This window comes from Symsagittifera roscoffensis, chromosome 4 (assembly GCF_963678635.1).
Source record: "Symsagittifera roscoffensis chromosome 4, txSymRosc1.1, whole genome shotgun sequence".
Classification (NCBI taxonomy): Eukaryota; Metazoa; Xenacoelomorpha; order Acoela; family Convolutidae; genus Symsagittifera; species Symsagittifera roscoffensis.
This window is the reverse complement of record NC_087065.1, coordinates 41,882,272-41,901,069: the sequence shown is the minus strand read 5'-3', so window position 1 is coordinate 41,901,069 and position 18,798 is coordinate 41,882,272. Positions and strand designations below refer to the sequence as shown.

The following is an 18,798-nucleotide window of genomic DNA, read 5'->3' as shown; positions in this document are numbered from 1 at the left end:
TATAGGGCCAGATAAAATTGGTGGTACGTGTTTGATATTGAATGAATTTGCTATACTGATGCCGCACGAAAAATTTGATTTCAACAAATGGACTTTGTACAAAACCTTAGTGGTTTCTTTAATGAACAGCGCGAAGAGCGAAAATTTTATCTTACACAGAGGCGAAGCTGAGCTTCGCACCACTTGCGATACAAACATGAAAGCTTTGAAAATCAAACGGGAAAAAATCAAAAAATCGTTTGGTCATTAAAAATTGCAACAAAAGCCGAAAATATCCCGAACAAAATTGCCTGCGCCATTCTAAACTCTAAAGAGCTTTGGGAAGCAAAGCTTTCAAAAAAAGTCCTTTCTGCAGAACTGAGCAGACAATTAGCCAGAAAACAAGTCTCAACAGGAATCCAACTCCCCGACTTTGTCGTCTCAAGGATGGGGGTTACAGCAATTTAGAATTAAGCTGAACCAGCAAGCTATGGGAACTAAAACGACAAAATTAAACAGAAGGACGATAATCCGAAACGAACAAAAACTAGTTCGCAAAAAAGGGCCCGACCGGATTCGAACTGCAAATCTTTGCCATCTCAAGCTTTACGTCTACGCCAGATGGTTGATTGATTTGAATTTATAATTACCAAGCGGTAACAAAGTCGAAAAAACCTGATCAGAAACCCTTCACCCTGAAAAGAAAATCAGAAAAATTCCCTTTTCCCGTAAGAGAACACTAAGTCGAGAACACTAAGACGCAATAAGAGAACACTCAGTCGATATTGCTAGTCTGTATTTAATTGTCATGTGATTGAAATGTGTAAGTGGTATTTTGAATAACGTATACTCTATTTCAGTGGGGCTTATGTAATAGATGTATTAGCAATCAGTAGCTTTCATGTTAGCAGTTTGATCACCGGCATCTAAATTACATCATGAGTACATCATTCAAAGCCTCACCCACCATCTTGGCCCGACAACAAGGAATTTGAAAGGTGGAAAAGCGAAATGGATGTATGGGTCCGCATCACAGATGTTGTCGCACAAAAAGCAAGCTCTTAATGTTGTTTATGCTCTGTGCCAGTCGGTCATATCTGGAAGTTTGACCTTGAGGAATACGAAATACGTAGTTTTGGGATAAAGTTTAATTTTTCAAAAATTCAAATTGAGCCTGTCATGCTCAACTTTCTCGCGACAACTGAAAACATCAGAAATAAGATCGAAACGACCGAATCGCAACTGCGGGAAAGAGGCAGAAAAAACAGCGGGAAATTGCTATTCGCAATTTCCGAGATTCAAGTAAAAAACACGAGAGTAGAGCTGTCCTATCTTGATATAGGAGACAGAGTGATTCCAAAAGAACATCGAAATTCAGCTGAACCAGAGTGAATCTTCAGTGGAAAGGTAGGCAACTGGGGTCTCCCCATGGTTCAGACCCCAAAACTATATTATCAAGATAAGACTCATTTCCTTTGATTGGAATTCATTGATAGCAAACTTCTCGAGTTATATTCAATCGTATTTATGCTGGAGTTACTAATTAGCTTAATTACTCTGATTCTCAAGTGTGCTGCTATGTGAATACCTAATTTAATTTTCCCGAGTGTATTTTGTGATAAGTATGTTGAGATAAGGCGAGTTTTAGCTTGATCCATCTGATATGGATCAAAGTTCCACTGTCCAATAAAAAGTAACTTAACGGATTGTTCCGACCCTGTTTTTAACGGCGTTCGTGTATTTTGGTTATTTTGAGACCTAAATATGGGGACGTTCTTATTTTCTAGAGTGGGGGGGTATTTTGGTAGTGGCCTTTAAGCTGTAACGGGTTCTAGTCTCATGTCGCAAGTGAACCGAATTGGCTCCGACCGTTTTGAGGTAGAAAAACACAAGAGATAGTGTCCCTGACTCCTGAGCCAATGGTTATAGGGCCTATTTTTCTTAGGCCTCATATGACCGAAGTAGGCGACTGTTACAAAGTGTTTTTATGGCGCTCCTGGGTATTTTTACGACATCATGACTATGGAGTCGAAGCCACTTGACACAGCTCCGGGCTTCATGCCCATTATAGAGTACCAGTGGTACGGTACAGCGGGAACGTGTAAACCTTCCGGTTGTACCGTGATAGCTTTTTAAGAAAACTCGAGAAATTTTTCCGGTACGCTCTCCGAACGAGGCTTAGCTAACCGAGTAAGGGGGGTAACAAGGGGGACAAAAACACGAACAAAAAGACAAAAAGCGAAACAAAAACAAGAAAAAAGAATAGAAAAAGGAACAAAGACCATAAAACAAAAAAATGACAGTGACTTTGACACCAGATTAGTTGGATCAAACCTTTATATTGTTCAGTTCCAAAACTTAATTCTTGAGTCAAAACTTATTTCCCTTGCTGGAATTCATTAATAGCAAACTTCTCAAGCTATTATACTTAATGCTAGAATTACTGATTAAATTAAATATCCCAATTCTCGAGTGTGCCGATATGTGAGTACTCAATTTAGTTTTTTTGAGTGTGTTTTATGATTGTTATGTTAGGGTAAGGACAGTTTTAGGTTGATCCATCTGAAATGGATCAAAGTTCCACTGTCTAATAAAAAGTGACTATACGGATTGTTCCGACCCTGTTTTTAACGCCGTTCGTGTATTTTGGGTATTTTGAGACCTAAATATGGGGACGTTCTTATTTTCTAGAGTGGGGGGTATTTTGGTAGTGGCCTTTAAGCTGTAACCGGTTCTAGTCTCATGTCGCAAGTGAACCGAATTGGCTCCGACCGTTTTGAGGTAGAAAAACACAAGAGATAGTGTCTCTGACTCCTGAGCCAATGGTTATAGGGCCTATTTTTCTTAGGCCTCATATGACCGAAGTAGGCGACTGTTACAAAGTGTTTTTATGGCGCTCCTGGGTATTTTTACGACATCATGACTATGGAGTCGAAGCCACTTGACACAGCTCCGGGCTTCATGCCCATTATAGAGTACCAGTGGTACGGTACAGCGGGAACGTGTAAACCTTCCGGTTGTACCGTGATAGCTTTTTAAGAAAACTCGAGAAATTTTTCCGGTACGCTCTCCGAACGAGGCTTAGCTAACCGAGTAAGGGGGGTAACAAGGGGGACAAAAACACGAACAAAAAGACAAAAAGCGAAACAAAAACAAGAAAAAAGAATAGAAAAAGGAACAAAGACCATAAAACAAAAAAATGACAGTGACTTTGACACCAGATTAGTTGGATCAAACCTTTATATTGTTCAGTTCCAAAACTTAATTCTTGAGTCAAAACTTATTGCCCTTGCTGGAATTCATTAATAGCAAACTTCTCAAGCTATTATACTTAATGCTAGAATTACTGATTAAATTAAATATCCCAATTCTCGAGTGTGCCGATATGTGAGTACTCAATTTAGTTTTTTTGAGTGTGTTTTATGATTGTTATGTTAGGGTAAGGACAGTTTTAGGTTGATCCATCTGAAATGGATCAAATTTCCACTGTCTAATAAAAAGTGACTATACGGATTGTTCCGACCCTGTTTTTAACGGCGTTCGTGTATTTTGGGTATTTTGAGACCTAAATATGGGGACGTTCTTATTTTCTAGAGTGGGGGGTATTTTGGTAGTGGCCTTTAAGCTGTAACCGGTTCTAGTCTCATGTCGCAAGTGAACCGAATTGGCTCCGACCGTTTTGAGGTAGAAAAACACAAGAGATAGTGTCCCTGACTCCTGAGCCAATGGTTATAGGGCCTATTTTTCTTAGGCCTCATATGACCGAAGTAGGCGACTGTTACAAAGTGTTTTTATGGCGCTCCTGGGTGTTTTTACGACATCATGACTACGGAGTCGAACCCACTTGACACAGCTCCGGGCTACATGCCCATTATAGAGTACCAATGGTACGGTACAGCGGGAACGTGTAAACCTTCCGGTTGTACCGTGATAGTTTTTTAAGAAAACTCGAGAGAATTTTCTGGTACGCTCTCCGAACGAGGCTTAGCTAACCGAGTAAGGGGGGTAACAAGGGGGACAAAAACACGAACAAAAAGACAAAAAGCGAAACAAAAACAAGAAAAAAGAATAGAAAAAGGAACAAAGACCATAATACAAAAAAATGACAGTGACTTTGACACCAGATTAGTTGGATCAAATCTTTATATTAAATAAATAGTATACCCATACTGTTTTATAAGACCGATCCTTTCTATCAACCTAGCAAAATTATCCAGCAACCTCAATAAGGTGCCCGAGTGGGGGCGTTGTTAAGGGTTTTCAGATAGCTTGCAACCTAGCTGAACCACTAGGAGACTTGACTGGAAGAGGTGACCAGCCGAGTGGGAAAGTGGTTCACAAGGATTGAGCTGAACCGCTAGGAGACTTGACTGGAAGAGGTGACCAGCCAAGAAGGAAAGTGGTGCTGGTGACAAGTGCAGAGCACGTCAAGGAGACAAACAGCACGAGCAGAACAACAAGAGAGGACGGGGGTGTTCTCAAGTTGGTCAAAAGGATATCGTTAAAATCCACATTACATTATAGGAAATAAATGTAAAATTGGACAAGCGGAACGCCATTGTTTTGAGGAAGTTTTTACTCAAGCAGGCCTGGAAACAGGTCTACGGTTTTCTCTCGAGAGGTTTAGCACCCGGCGCTTAAGGGAATTTTCAGCTTAAGAGGGGGGCTAAAGAGGAGGGAGGATAGAAGGGGGGCTGGTTAGGTTAGAGGTTGGTGGTTGTAAAGTGTAAAAAGGGGGGACACATTAGAGTAACTAATTGATCGACATCGTCGATTTAGTTACATTAGATTCTTACACATGTCGGTTATAAGAAGCGGATATCCAAATTTAACATCGAATTAAGGTAGGTACCCTGGTCGGATCGGTAGGGGTGAACGGACATAGACAGTTTTTGTAATACCACGTAAGATCGCTAGCAGGGGGGAGGAAAATGCGTGGAAATTGGGTAACAGACGTTTTTTTTGGACAAATCTTGACATCTGTCAGCTTTGAATTTTAGGTGGGTTCATCTCTCTGTTTTTATAATTTTTCCTGTTTAAATTTTTACGTTTTGGTGAGAATTTTTTATTGGTATTTGAACGAACTGGTGATCACAAAATACCTGCGAAGAAGTTGGGTTTCAAATTTCCTGAAACAACGAAAGGGAGATAAATACAGGGGGGTCAGTATTTGAAGCTTTTGGCCATTAAGATAGGGTTTTTGGGAAAGTTTTTACTAGAGCTCAAGTGGTGGTACACGGTACAGTGGTTCAAGAGTCCCCACAACGAAGAGGAAGAAATCCTACTATCCAGACACTTGGTGACAAGTCTTGGGACAGTACCGAAGAGGTCTTGGGACAGTCTTGGGCAGTGCAGTCTTGTAACAGTCTTGAGACGGTGCAGTCTTGGGAGAGTCTTGGGCCAGAGCAGTCTTGGTACGGTCTTGGGACAGTACAGTCTTGGGACGGCACGGTCTTGGGACAGTGCAGCAGTGCAGTCTTGGGACAGTGCAGTCTTGGGACGGTGCGGTCTTGGAACACTGGTCTTGGGACAGTGGTCTTGGGACAGTGGTCTTGGGACAGTGCTCTTGGGACAGTGGTCTTGGGACACTGGTTTTGGGACAGTGGTCTTCGGATAGTAGTCTTGGGACAGTAGTCTTGGGACAGTGGTCTTGGGACAGTGGTCTTGGGACAGTAGTCTTGGGACAGTGGTCTTGGGACAGTAGTCTTGGGACAGCGGTCTTGGGACAGTGATCTTGGGACAGTGGTCTTGGGACAGTAGTCTTGGGACAGTAGTCTTGGGACAGTGGTCTTGGTTAGTAGTCTTGGGACAGTAGTCTTGGACATTAGTCTTGGGACACTAGTCTTTGGACAGTAGTCTTGGGACAGTAGTCTTGGGGCAAGGGTCTTGGGACAGTGGTCTTGAGACACTAACAAGAAGTACTGGGACAGCACCGAGTAGTCTTGGGACAGTAGAGAGAAAGCTTGGGACAGTACGTAGAGGTGTTGGGACAGTACGAAGAAGTGGTGTGACGGTACTAAAGGGTCTTAAGACAGGTCGAAATAACTGAATCAAAAGCAATAGGACTAGTCGGAACGTTAAATCGCGATAGATCGGATACTGTTGGGATCACGAATTAGTAAAATTTGAATAAATCGTATAAGGAACAGGAAAGTAGTTTTTCTTTTTATTATCAAAAATTTTTTATTCTTAGAATAGGATTTTGTAAATAGCAATATTGCAAATAGAATCAATTGTAAATAAAAATCATGAGACGGAGCAGGGTACCGGTACCTGAAAAAAGAGCTACAGAATCAAAGACAAAATATAACTCGTCGCCACAAAAAATGACATCGGTTGGCCCAAGAATAACAAAGAAGAACTTTTCAGTTAGCATGGTCAACACAAGGAGTACTAGAGATAACAAGACAAAAGAGGGCGCGGAAGGGAAACAAGCGGAACCCGCCAACGAGATTGACCTAGAATTACCAGACCAGAGTGTGGATGAGGTGGAGAAGAAGACGACGGAGTCGACATCGATGCCGAATGCAGAGGAACCAAATCAAAAGTCGATGGAGTTCTCGCCGATAGACACTGTGGAGGACACGACAGGCAACACGCCAGAAACAGTAAAGGACAAGTCTCAAGTAAAAAAGAAGGTCATTTACTGAAAAGTTGGCAATGATGGTCGGGATGAAATCAAGAGACATAGTGACGGAGGAACCGAAAGCCGAGAAAGGCAAAACATTTGGAACAGTTTCCACGAAAACGACAGTGACCAACCAAGACGAAGAGCAGGTTAAACAGGGAGCAGCAGCCAACAGCAGGGCAACAGCTGACCATGAAACAACAACTTCTCTTCAGCTGGGCGATCTGATGGCGAAGCTAGATCAGATCGATAAGAGACTAAAGCACAGCGAGGAGGATAGAGAGGTGATAAAGAAAGAATTAAGATACAACAAACACGAGTACCTGGACAACTATTTCAATCTGGCGAAAGCGACAGAGGAAAAGCTTCAGCAGATGTCAGACACAGTAGATGCCACTGATGGAGAGCGATGCAAGAACATCAAAAAAGACATGCAAGAGATGAAGCAACGGTATGACGCAGTGAACAGCCAGTTGTGGAGTCTGGAAACGAGAATGGACAGAATGAGTAGACAATTCACCGACTCCAGAAGAGATGAGACAGAAGTCAAGAGAGTACATGTTAATGAAACCCAAGAAATACACATATTTGGATAACAGGAACATGCAAGGGGGGAGCCAACCACAAAGGTCGTCATGGTACAAGCCTAGAGATGACATGGACAAACGTAGATCATGCGCGAACTGCGGGTCAGCTGATCATCACGTGGCGGATTGCACAACATACAAGCAGGGCATGAAGAGTCTGGGATATGCACCAGATGAGGAAGATATGAGCCAGATGGAGGAAAACGAGTACTATAGTGGCTTAATCATCAAAATAGGTGCAAGATGCTTCTTCTGCAATCAGGAGGGGCACTTCAGGATGGACTGTCCTTTGTTTTGGGAGGCAGTCAAGAACCAGAGTCACCCCAAGCATAAATTGGCATTAGCGGCGGTGCAGAATCAGAGAAATAGACAAACTGAGTTTGAAACAAAAAACATGGAAGTACCGAGTACGGAACTGCCAACGAAGACAGTGAAGGCTGTAACGCAATTTAATAGTGCGATAGAGGCCACGGCCAGGAATGCCCTAGAGATAAATTATGAGAAAGCGGCGTCAGAGGCGAATAACAAGGTGAAACAGTACCTAGCGACGAAGGAAATAGAGCAACGGTTGAAGCAAGAGATCGACAGACAGAGATTGAATGAGACGTTAAATTGCTCGGTGCCAGTGCCAGAAGCTGTAGCAGGGTCGACAAAGAGTGGAAATTGCAACACTCTGAAAATTGTGATGGGAAAGCCATTCGGCATAACGAAAATTGGAGCCAGGATAATGTCAATAATCACTGTAGGTGGCCATGAGGTGACAAGGAACTTAAGCGAACCCAGCGACCAGACAATAATGCACATCGACGTATACGCAGATTACTTGAGTGCGATTGACCCACAGACGACTTCTAGAGCCTTGAGGGCGCTACTCACGAGAGGTGGCAGCAAGTCGGTCCGTGTGGACAACAGATATACAGAAGCTTATGGTCTGCATGAGGTGATGTTGAATATAGATGGGAGTATTTTTGAGACATAAGGCAGACATCGGGTGTAATTTTGTTGAGCATGAAATAGAACTTGAAGGGAATGCATTACCACACAGGGAGGGGGCGAGGCGCATGACCCATTCAAATCAGAGGCATGTAGGAAAGAAATAGAGACATTACTAGAGTATGACATGATAGAACCATCCAAGTCACCGTGGACGTGTGGAGTAGTGATGGCCAAAAAGAAAGGCGCCCAATTGAGGTTTTGTTGTGACTTTCGGTATCTGAACTCCGTCACGGTGAAGGATGCCTATCCCATACCTAGGAGTGACGAGAGCATCTCGAAGTTAGGTGCCGCAAAATTTTTTACGACTCTTGATTTAGGTTCGGCCTTCTGGCAGATCCCGATGAGGAAGCAAGACAGGGACAAAACAGGGTTCGCTTGCGAGTTGGGGCTGTTTCAATGGAAACGAATGCTGTTTGGTCTTTGCAATGCCACAGCTACATTTCAACGGTTGATGGCACATGCGCTGATAGGTGTGACAACGAAGTACGGCAATCTGGTAATGTGCTATGTGGATGACGTGGTAGTAGCGACGCCCACACTAGAAGACCACATCGAGCGACTGGACGAGGTCTTTGCATGTATGAAGAGGTCGGGGATAAAGTATAAGCCATCAAAGTGCGAGATACTGAAGGATTCGATAAAATACTTGGGCAGGATGGTGGACAGGCACGGATCCAGATGCAGTAGAAGCAGTTCTAACTTGGAAATCGCCAAAAACAGAACACCAGTTGATGAACTTCCTGGGTTTTGCGAACTACTACAGGGAATTCATCAAGGGCTATGCGGACAAGGTATACCCGATGCAACAATTAATGAGACACAAAGGCAAAAAGTTCACATGGAACAACGCAGCAGAAGAATCATTCCAGAGAATAAAGAAAGAGTTTTGCGAGGCACCGGTGTTAGGAATGCCAACGGAAAAAGGGAGGTACGTGTTGGATACGGATGCGTCGGTAGTCGCGATTTCTGGAATTTTCCATCGAGAACAAGAATGGAACGGGAAGACAGTCTTAAGACCAATAGCATACGGGAGCAAAGTCTTGAGTGATACGGAAATGAAGTATGGGGCACCGAAAGCAGAGATGTTCGCGGTGGTTACTTTTGTCGTGAAGTACAGAGCATACTTAGGCAGTGAGCCATTTAGGCTGCGGGTCGACAACAGGGCACTCAGCTGGCTGAAGACGTACTCGATGGACCAGAGCTACATTGGGAAATGGATAGTTCGCCTGGATGGGTACAACATGATAATTGAGCATAGAACAAGGGACAAACATCAGAATGCCGATAGCTTGAGTAAGAAGACGGAATTCTACGAAAGACAGGAACAGAGGGAGGCGGATAGGCCCGAAATCAAAGATGGCTTCTCCTTCATGGAAAAAGAAACGTATGACAGTCTTCCACTCACGAGATGGCTAGACAAATCAGGCAAACCGATAGAAGATCACCCCGAATTACCAGAAGAGCCTCCAAAGAAAACAATCTTGAAGAAGACCCGAGGAATGCCGATAGAGATTATGCTCAAGTCAAAAATTTGAGAGAGACGCTCAAGGCAAAAGGCTATGATCTCAACCAGGTGGAAACGGGAGATACTCAGATAGATGAAGACTTGTGGAGATTACTTGAGAAACTGGCAGATGATAAACCCGTGAACGAAAGAAAGGGTAGGGAGGAACCGGAAGTCACGCTACTTCGAAGGAATGAAACAGTTGGCAACGCAGACTCTTTAAGAGGAAGCAATACTGATGGCAAAGAAGTCGTGCGGTCACTGGTTGACAAAGTCCCCGATAACATACTTGAGCGGACTCAGGTTAGGAAAAAGAAAGTGGCGTTTAAGGAAGAAGCTGAACACCAGGGACTAGGTCAAAAGTCCGGGGAGTGGTCCACGTCCACGGAGGAAGAAGAAACCGGAGAAGAGAAATTGTCCGGGGAGTGTGAATTATGGGAGGAAGATTCGGAAAAGAGCAGCGATGATCAGGATAGTCTATGCATGATACTGGCAGAGGAGAAGATGAGACACCGCGACATGGAGCTACAAACAGATTATTCCTCAGGAACGTACAACTCGGGTGAACAAGAAGAACAAGGAGGTGAAGAACTTGAGAAAATTGCGGTATCGAGGAAACCATTCAGGGAACTATCGTGCAACTCAAATGTCAGAACAAATCTGGTGCCAGAAGATGATACGAAGATCGTGAAGAAGATAATATGCGTAAAGCTGAAGGATGACATCCACAACCCTGGGGAAATGAATGGACAGATCATGGCACTAAAGGAACATGTCAAAGCGAGATATAGGCTGTCGGACCTGATGAGGGCCCAACAGAATGACAAGATGACGAGTAACCTCTCCAAATGGATCCGGACGGGGTCCAAGGAGAAAAGGGACCTGGAGGAAGACAGCTACAAGATCTTGAGCCAGTTCTACAAAGAAAGAAAAGATTTACTCTATCACACAGCTGATGGGGTGGTAGCGTGCAAGAGAAAAGATGAGGAAAAGATATTACACTAGCACAACCTCATCATATTACCACAATTGTATCAGACGGAAATGTTATTCAGATCGCACGATCAGATGGGGCACCAGGGGATAGACAAAGTGCAACAGAGAATACTTCACAGGTTTGATTGGCCAGGATTAAGGAAAGCTTGCGAGAGATGGGTGAATGCATGCCTGACATGCCTGCAAGTAAAAGACCCAAGGAAAATGAAGTTCCCACTCAAATCCGTTGAAAACTCGGAATTTAATGATGGGGTGCAGATAGACCATCAAAAAATTTGCATGACAGAGTCGGGATATAACCAGATACTGGTTATAATAGATGACTTCACAAAGTTGGCAGACGCGGTCCCGTGTCAGACAGCCTCAGCAGAGGAGACTTGTGACCACCTGATAACGCATTGGATATCACAATATGGTTGTCCAATGACTTTTCAGTCAGACAACGGCAAAGCCTTTGTGGGGGACTTGACAAAAGAATTGATGAAGAGGTCACACATTGCTCAAGCACACTCGACAACCTACCATCCTCAGACCAACGGGCTGGTAGAGAGACAGAATAGAACGTTGGTGAACATGCTGAGGGTATACTGCTCAAGATACATGACGGACTGGGATAAATATCTGCCGCAAGTCGTAGAGGCGTACAACAGTACGCAACACTCAACAACGGGTATCAGTCCTTTCATGATTTTGACGGCAGGGAGAGAGCAATGCCCCTGACATTCTTTTACCCGGAATACGAAGGGAAGAGGACGTCACCTCAAGCTTACGTGAAAGAAGCGATCAAGAGACAGCAGGAACTAAACGAGCTCTGCAGGAGGAACACTGCGCAAGCACAAATGAGACAGCGCAAGAAATATGATGAAAAGATACTACAGGCGAAGCCATATGAAGTGGGCCAGTACGTGTGGGTCTTCCAGAATATCATACCGCCCAAAGGTACAAAGAAACTACTTAAGAAATGGAGGGGACCATTCATGATAACGGAAGTACACCAACAAGGACGGTTCTACCGCTTGAGTACGGGGCGAGCAGCACATTATGAGAATCTGAAGCCTCACGTCCCATCCCCAGAGGACTGGTGTATACCACAGGACATGGAGGGACTGGAGTACCTACTGAGGGAGCCAGCGTGTGAAGTGAACGAAAAAGGCACCAGAGAGAAAATTGATGGCAACGAGAACTTGAGTTTGGATGACGATGAAAAAATAGATGCGGACTCTGATGCGGAATCCTTTGTGGAAGAAGACTGGAACGATCCGGAGCAGGGAGAGGTGCCGAAGTGGACAGAACCAGATTCACCAATACCAGCGGGGATAGGAGTGGCAATCGCAAACGGACAGGCATGAGGTACAACAGGTACGGAGATGATTTCTTGATTGATAAGATACAGCCAGATGAACTAAGCGAAGAGCTGCTAAGTGTGGGCGAACTAGCAGCCGACGGTGAATGGCAAATTATCAATGATAATGAACACTAACCGCAGGAAGACTACTCGACACCAGAACGAGAGACAGATCTGCAACAGAGCGGGATAGAGAGGAGGGAGAATATGAACTTGAGGATATTAGAATGGATGCGCGATGTCAAGAACGGAAGCGGCGAAGGACAAAGCATCCAACAAGTCGACGTGTCAGCGGGAAAGCACATGAAAACGGAGGATCCCCTCTTCGGCTGGAAAGCAACAGACAGGCCGCTCGAGATTCCACCAGATAATTTGGACCCAGCACCATCGACGGGGACGTCGATAAATATTTTTGTCCGAGGAGTGGGGGTAGGACTTACCCACACCAAAAATTTGATGATAAAGAAACTCAGGGAAGTGAGAGAAACGAGCAAACTGGAACTGGATGGGGAGGAGGCTGAGCCTACCATAGGACGGAATTTCAAAACGAAGTTTGAAACACCCAACGAATACTCGGAGAACATCCTGATAACGGATAGCGACTTCATTCTGTTGGACAGGACTAGCGCAATCTGTATCACGGCGGACATGAGTTTCAAATCAAGACTGGAGGCCGACTTCAAGAGAGAACACCAGAAAGTGGAGTTTCTATTCAGACAGAGACCAGGGCTGGGACGATTGGCTGCGCTTCCACCATCAGTAGCACAAGTCCCAGGCAAATACCTGTGCTTCTTAGTGACGAGGGTCAGTGAGAGGAACACGATCGATCCTGAACACGAGATGTTGGCACTAACGAGACTGCGAGACTTCATGATCGAAAGAAGAATAACGGAAGTCTCAATGCCGGTCTATGACCCGAACAAGGGCAAGTTGAGCCCAAGGGAACTATATGCTATCCTACACGTGGTCTTCGCAGAAACGGAGATAATGGTACATCTGCACAATAAATACTACTTGAGTATCGCCTGAGTCGGGTAAATGGGGGTCTCGAGTTGGGCATGAAGGGATCTCAAGTTAGGTATTGGGGCACGGAACACGTAAAAGGATCTTAGATGTGATTGGCATTACAATTAAATTTTAAATGACTGACGGTGCTAAAACATAAAATGAATCTGCAGGCTCTTAGAAAACTTCAATTGAATTATTTTAGTAGAACGAAAGGATAAGGTTTTAAATATAATAATGGGGGAGTTTTAGGTTAGGAACATAGCATCTTAGTCTAAAAATCAAGTTTAATTTTCAGATTGATTTGGTAAAGTCAAGTTGACTACCCAACTATACTCAACTGAAATAGAGAAGAAGGTCTTGAACAAACCCACAGTCAGCAAGATTTGCAAAGGTTATTTCTCAAGTACTCAAGTTGGTACGGTAATTCTCAAGTTGGTACGGTATTTCTCAAGTTGGTACGTGCGCAAGATCATCTAGAGATTATAAAAATGGCAGACCGATTTTGGAAGTCCATGCCCGCGGCTCTGAAGAGGCCCACGCTTGATGAATTATACAGACGCTTGAGGGACCTGGATTAAACCCAAGTGGATGAGAGAATGGCAGTGATGCTGAACGCCATCCTTCAACTGGAAGAGCAGGGTGAATGCAGGGAGTCTGCAACAGAAGCGGTTTTAATGGTCGGCTACACCACTGATGGCATATCCAACCAAGAGCAGACCAGATGGCTGTCCTGGAATGTGGCAGTCAGGTCAGGTAAGCGGGAGTCAGGTGAGCGGCAGTCAGGTGAGCGGGAGCTCCTAGCGTCTGAAAGAATTGAATGAGAGGCTACAGCTGAGAAATCGTGAGAGTCAGGAGTGTGGTAATCGCAAGTTACAAGAAGAACACGGAGGACAGATACCAGAGGCACAACCGCATGGATTGGAACACGGCACAAAGAGCCAGGAGGGATTGCTTCCATGACGCGGCTTGGGTGGAATACTATACGCAGCCACGTGTGCCGGAGGGTACGGTTCACCTAATCATAGGGGTCTGCCTGCTGCGGGTGCTGACCCGGATTCATACACATTGGCAGACTGGGATCTTGAGTTTCTCTGGAGCTGCAATGCCACAGATATTGGCATCACTCGAGATGCTAGGGATGACAAGAGTATACACGGTAACTCTAATGATCGGGACTAATGATAAGTCCAGAGGGGAGTCAAGGAAAGTCATGAGGCTACATGACAAAATGAGCTGTATCCTTGAGGAGTTACGGATTCAAATGGACCCTGCCATACTCACAGTTTGTACCATCCCTTACAATATGAAGACTGACCAACACGCGATGGAGATGAATACGAAAGTACGGAACCTGAACGAATTAGTCAGGCAAATACATCAGAGGAGTGTCCTTCCCATTGGATTTCTGGATGTAGCCGAGCAAATGGAGCAAGCCGCCTTCCCCGACGACGCATCCTCAGATGGAATCCATTTTGACAGGCCTAGGGGAGTGGAATGGTTGAACGACCTTTTCCAGAGGCACATAAGTGCATTGGAGGCAGACTTGCTTGAGACGGCCCAATTCACATTCGGTCCACCTCCAAATCCCCCTTTCCTTGCCTCAAGAGCCCTATCCATTCGCCTGGGGGCGAGGGTTGATTCTAGAGACAGCTCGAAAAGTAGCCGGACTAGATTACCGGGACCGCACCGATGGAGGCCGAGGAAGCAACGTCACCAACGCCCCAGAGTTCGGTAGTGTCCTCGGTGGTAATGGAAGAGAGCAAGAGGGTGGAAAAAACGGCGGAGACAAGCCGGACGAGATATCTGGAGAAGGTAAAGGAGCTGGACCTGGAGGATCTGGAGTGCAGACAAGAGCAGGCATTTCTCGAGGGCAAGAATGATGGAGACGGCTGATCTGACTGGGATTCCTACAAGATCGGTCATGGGACCGATCAACTACAGACCTCTCAAGTTGCTGGGGAGTCCGGGACTCATAGTGGAGCCCCCTAAGCACCGAACTAGTATAGCCAGAATCAGGCTGGCAACTCCCGCGCAGTTGAGGGTAGTGGACAAACTACTGGACCCAAGAGAAATGGAACTGCCAGATGCCGCTTATGAGGGTACGAGATTGGCGGACGACCCGAGATATGGGAAACCCTGCGGGAATGCCCAATTGCCCAAGACTTTAGCAGTTTATGACAGAGCAGATCCAGCTGCCGCAGGGGTGATCATCGTGGCGGGATCGGACTTCGAGGGAGGTCTCCCAAGTTGTTCTGGCCGGATACCTTGATATACTCGCTGCCAGGGGCTGAGTTGAACCAGATGTTAACCCTGGTGGTCGCGATAAAATCGGAGATGCCCTGCGAGCCAGAGCTACTACTGTTTGCAGGAATGAATGACCACCTGCATGCGACTGGGTTTCTTGAGCAACTCAAGGGCGATAAGCCTGCGCCAAAGAAAATCTGGGAAGCTATCCAGACGTTGTTTGAGACGATGAATGAGGTGCAGGAGAACGTCACTTCCCGATTTGGATCCAAGAAAAGAGTGGTATTCACGACGTCCCCCGGGTACGCGAGCATGACTCCCGCTCTGCAGTTTGTATATGCGGTTTTGATCTTAATATCCGAGAGTTGGAACCGACGAACTTGAGGCTTCGCAAGTCAGAACTGGCGGCGGCGTGGGCGGATGTGTCCCACGCGTTGAGGGGCTTCTATAATTAGCAGGTATCCTCATTGTATTGGATGAAGTCCTCTTGCTAAAGATATCGAATTTCGCCAGACAACTCAAGTTCAGTCCGGCTATAGGGGATGACCACCCAATAATAAGTCACTTAGTGGTTCCGAAGTATGGATTTGACCATCACGAGCTCCACCAGCAAGTCAAGGGGACCAAGTAATGAGAGAAAAAATGTGGCTGCGACTGAGAAGCAACTGGAGTCGATGGTGTACCGACTAACGCAAGAAAGAGGCAGGTGGCCGTTCCTAACACCAAGGCTAGAAAACGCCACAGATAAGATAAAGGAGAACGCCCCACCTCTTGTGAAGCAGATCTGGAGATTTCTTGAGGAGCAGTTGGAAGTCGCCGAAAGCAGGGAGATGACGGTGACTAGGTTCGTCACGGCTGCAAACGAGGTCACCATCGGGGGATTCTGGAGGGAGCACGCGAAGGGCGAGCTGAGGACAAGAAAAGATCACGAGATTCTCAAGTTCTTGAGTCCTTGTTGGGAGAAGGAACTCATGGCTGGAGTGTTTAGTGCGAAGGAGACCATTTTCGGGGCCTTTGTACAAGAAATACTGAGCATACCCATGAGCCTATTGTTGGCCCTGTACCTAGTTTACCCGAGGTACCTATTCAACATGGGTCCAGCGTACATGTTCAGTCGGGGTGTGGAAACACTACGGATTGATGGATATCTGGCACTGGTGCTCCTGACCCATGGTGAGCTGGTGTCATTTCATCGGCTGACGAATTATGGGGAGCCCCTGTCGATGGGGAAGACCCACTCGAGCATAGACACCTACTCATATAAATGTGCTGCGGGACTGAAGACGCTGCTGGTGGAATATCTCCTGATGCAGAATCGACATATGACTGGCGAGGAGAAGGACCTGAAAACGAAAGATGAATGGAGACAGGTGAATCGTGGCATGCCTCTGTTGACAGACCTGTGCCTGGCGATGAGATCGGACCCAATGGGAATAATCCGGGGGCTGGAGGAGGTCGTAACTTGCCTTTACGGACCAGCTGTAACATACGCGTTTCCAGATCCCCTAGTGACGGCTTACCGCAACTCTGTGGCACACTTGAGCCTGATAAGTGTGTTGGATGGGACGGCACTCAATTGGTGTCAGCAAGAGGTGCTGAGAGCGCAAATGAGTAACACGGTACTCTTTGGAAAAGTGAAAGATCCCGAGTTGATTGTATACAACTTCCGGGGGCAACTGCAGTGCAGGATGGGGGGAAAACGTGAATTCCCCATCGATACCTATCCCAAGTTCTGGAACTTGAATCCCCTGGCGGCGAGTGGACAAGAGATCTTGAGAATTCCCGCATGGAAGAAAAGCTTCGAGTTGGTGAAAAGGGAGCTAGAGGCAATATTAGAGAAGGAAATCTTGCCAGCAACCATTCCCGAGTTCCCAACGGTCAGGAGAATGACCCTGGGAATGAAAAGTTCCCTGGTGGTCCCATCCCTGTTCGCGAGAGCAGCGGCGGAGAGGCAGCAAAGGGAATTCACCGATGGCTGGGACCCCCTATGCATCGGCTATACCGCAGCGGTCTATTTCCACACCTGTGATATAAAAATAAACTCATGGACGACTCAAGCGAAGAAGATGAGAGGCTCAATGCCCCCAAAACTCGAGGTGCGAGAGATCTTGAGGACGCTTGATCGGGCGGGTTTGGAGAACATGTTACCGGTGTGGGACGATGGCAGGATCATTGTAGAAGAAGGGCACATTGCGCTAAAAGACGAAATGAAGTTTGCCACAAGAAAACACCGGGCGCCTTACGAATTGGAACGGATGGATATGAGACGGGAAGGGGAGGAGCTGGATGCGGCAGGCCAGTTGTGTGTGGCTCTGACGGAATATAAGAAATCGGACCCAACGACACCATCACCCCTGTCAGTGGGCACCCCTGGAGACAAAAGAAGCGGCCCCATAGAAGATCGGTTCAGAAGAAAACTTGAGAGAAGGAAGGCAGAGTCAGAAGAAGAAAGCATGGATGAGACTCTCAGTGAGGCAGGAGAGGAAATGGAAATAGGGAACACGCCTGAACCAAAACCAGCAGAGGAGGATTTCACCACTCAAGAACTGCTGAAAGACCTGAGCTGAAACGATTGGGCAGATACTGCCAAACCACCTCTGAACTCATCTCCCCGCAAGAATCTAGAGTTTCCACTGACGAGCGAGACTTCCAATATGGGAATGATACTCTTGAGTGCGGAGGAAAGCGAAAAGAATACCTTCGAAGGAAATAAGACCATGTTCCTAGGGACTCTAGATGAGAAGGCTTGGCGAAAATTCTTGAGGGAATTTAACCAAGAAACGAAAAGCGAAATCATATTAGACAATTTCAAAGAAGAACTGTGGAACACGGTGGTGAAGTTCGGGGAACTTGTCCTGATGGCAACAGGTCTGGATGAAAAAGCAAGAGGAGAGCTGCTGAACAAGATGGTCGAATTGAGAAAGGTGCCACTGAAGACCAAAGATGTAAAGACAGCTCTACTCTGAAACAAAAAACTGTCAATAAAATAGTTGAAGGTGTAAGGGGGGATAAGGTTGAGACTAGTAATATAATTAAAAGTACTAATATCATTGAGGCTCGAGCAGGGGAGAGGCAAGAGTTGGAAGGGTTGGATGGAGACAAAGAGGTCGAATCAGTGATGATAACGGCAACGCGCCCAAGTAAAGACGTGAAGTCTCGCAAGAGAAAGAGAGAGGTAGAAGGGTTGGGTAGTCCTTCGGCGGACGCGGTCTCAGAGAAAAACCTGAGAGAGACGGCTCCCATGGTTCTGGCACGGTGGAAGACAGCAGCCTACAAGAGTAGCTCCGAACCAAGGAAAATGCTCGAGGTAGAAAAAGAGATGGAGGTTTCCACCAACTCGACAACGGAAGAAGACTTCAGGCCCCAGAGGACGAATATGAAAAGAGATTCGACGAGCGGGTAGACGTGGGAAGTAGATGTTGGCAAAGAGTGGGTCTCAAATGAACACCAGGCCACGGGGAAGCAAGTAACTAGTGATCCTCTTGAGAAGAATAAAACGAGGAACACCTCT

The 18,798-nt window shown here is 46.0% G+C and overlaps 1 protein-coding gene across 1 annotated transcript in view; it reads left to right on the top strand.

Moving 5' to 3' along the window:
* The window catches only part of LOC134845246 (adenomatous polyposis coli homolog), a 320,464-nt gene that overhangs the window by 113,626 nt on the left and 188,040 nt on the right, over window positions 1-18,798 (top strand). The window lies entirely within an intron of this gene.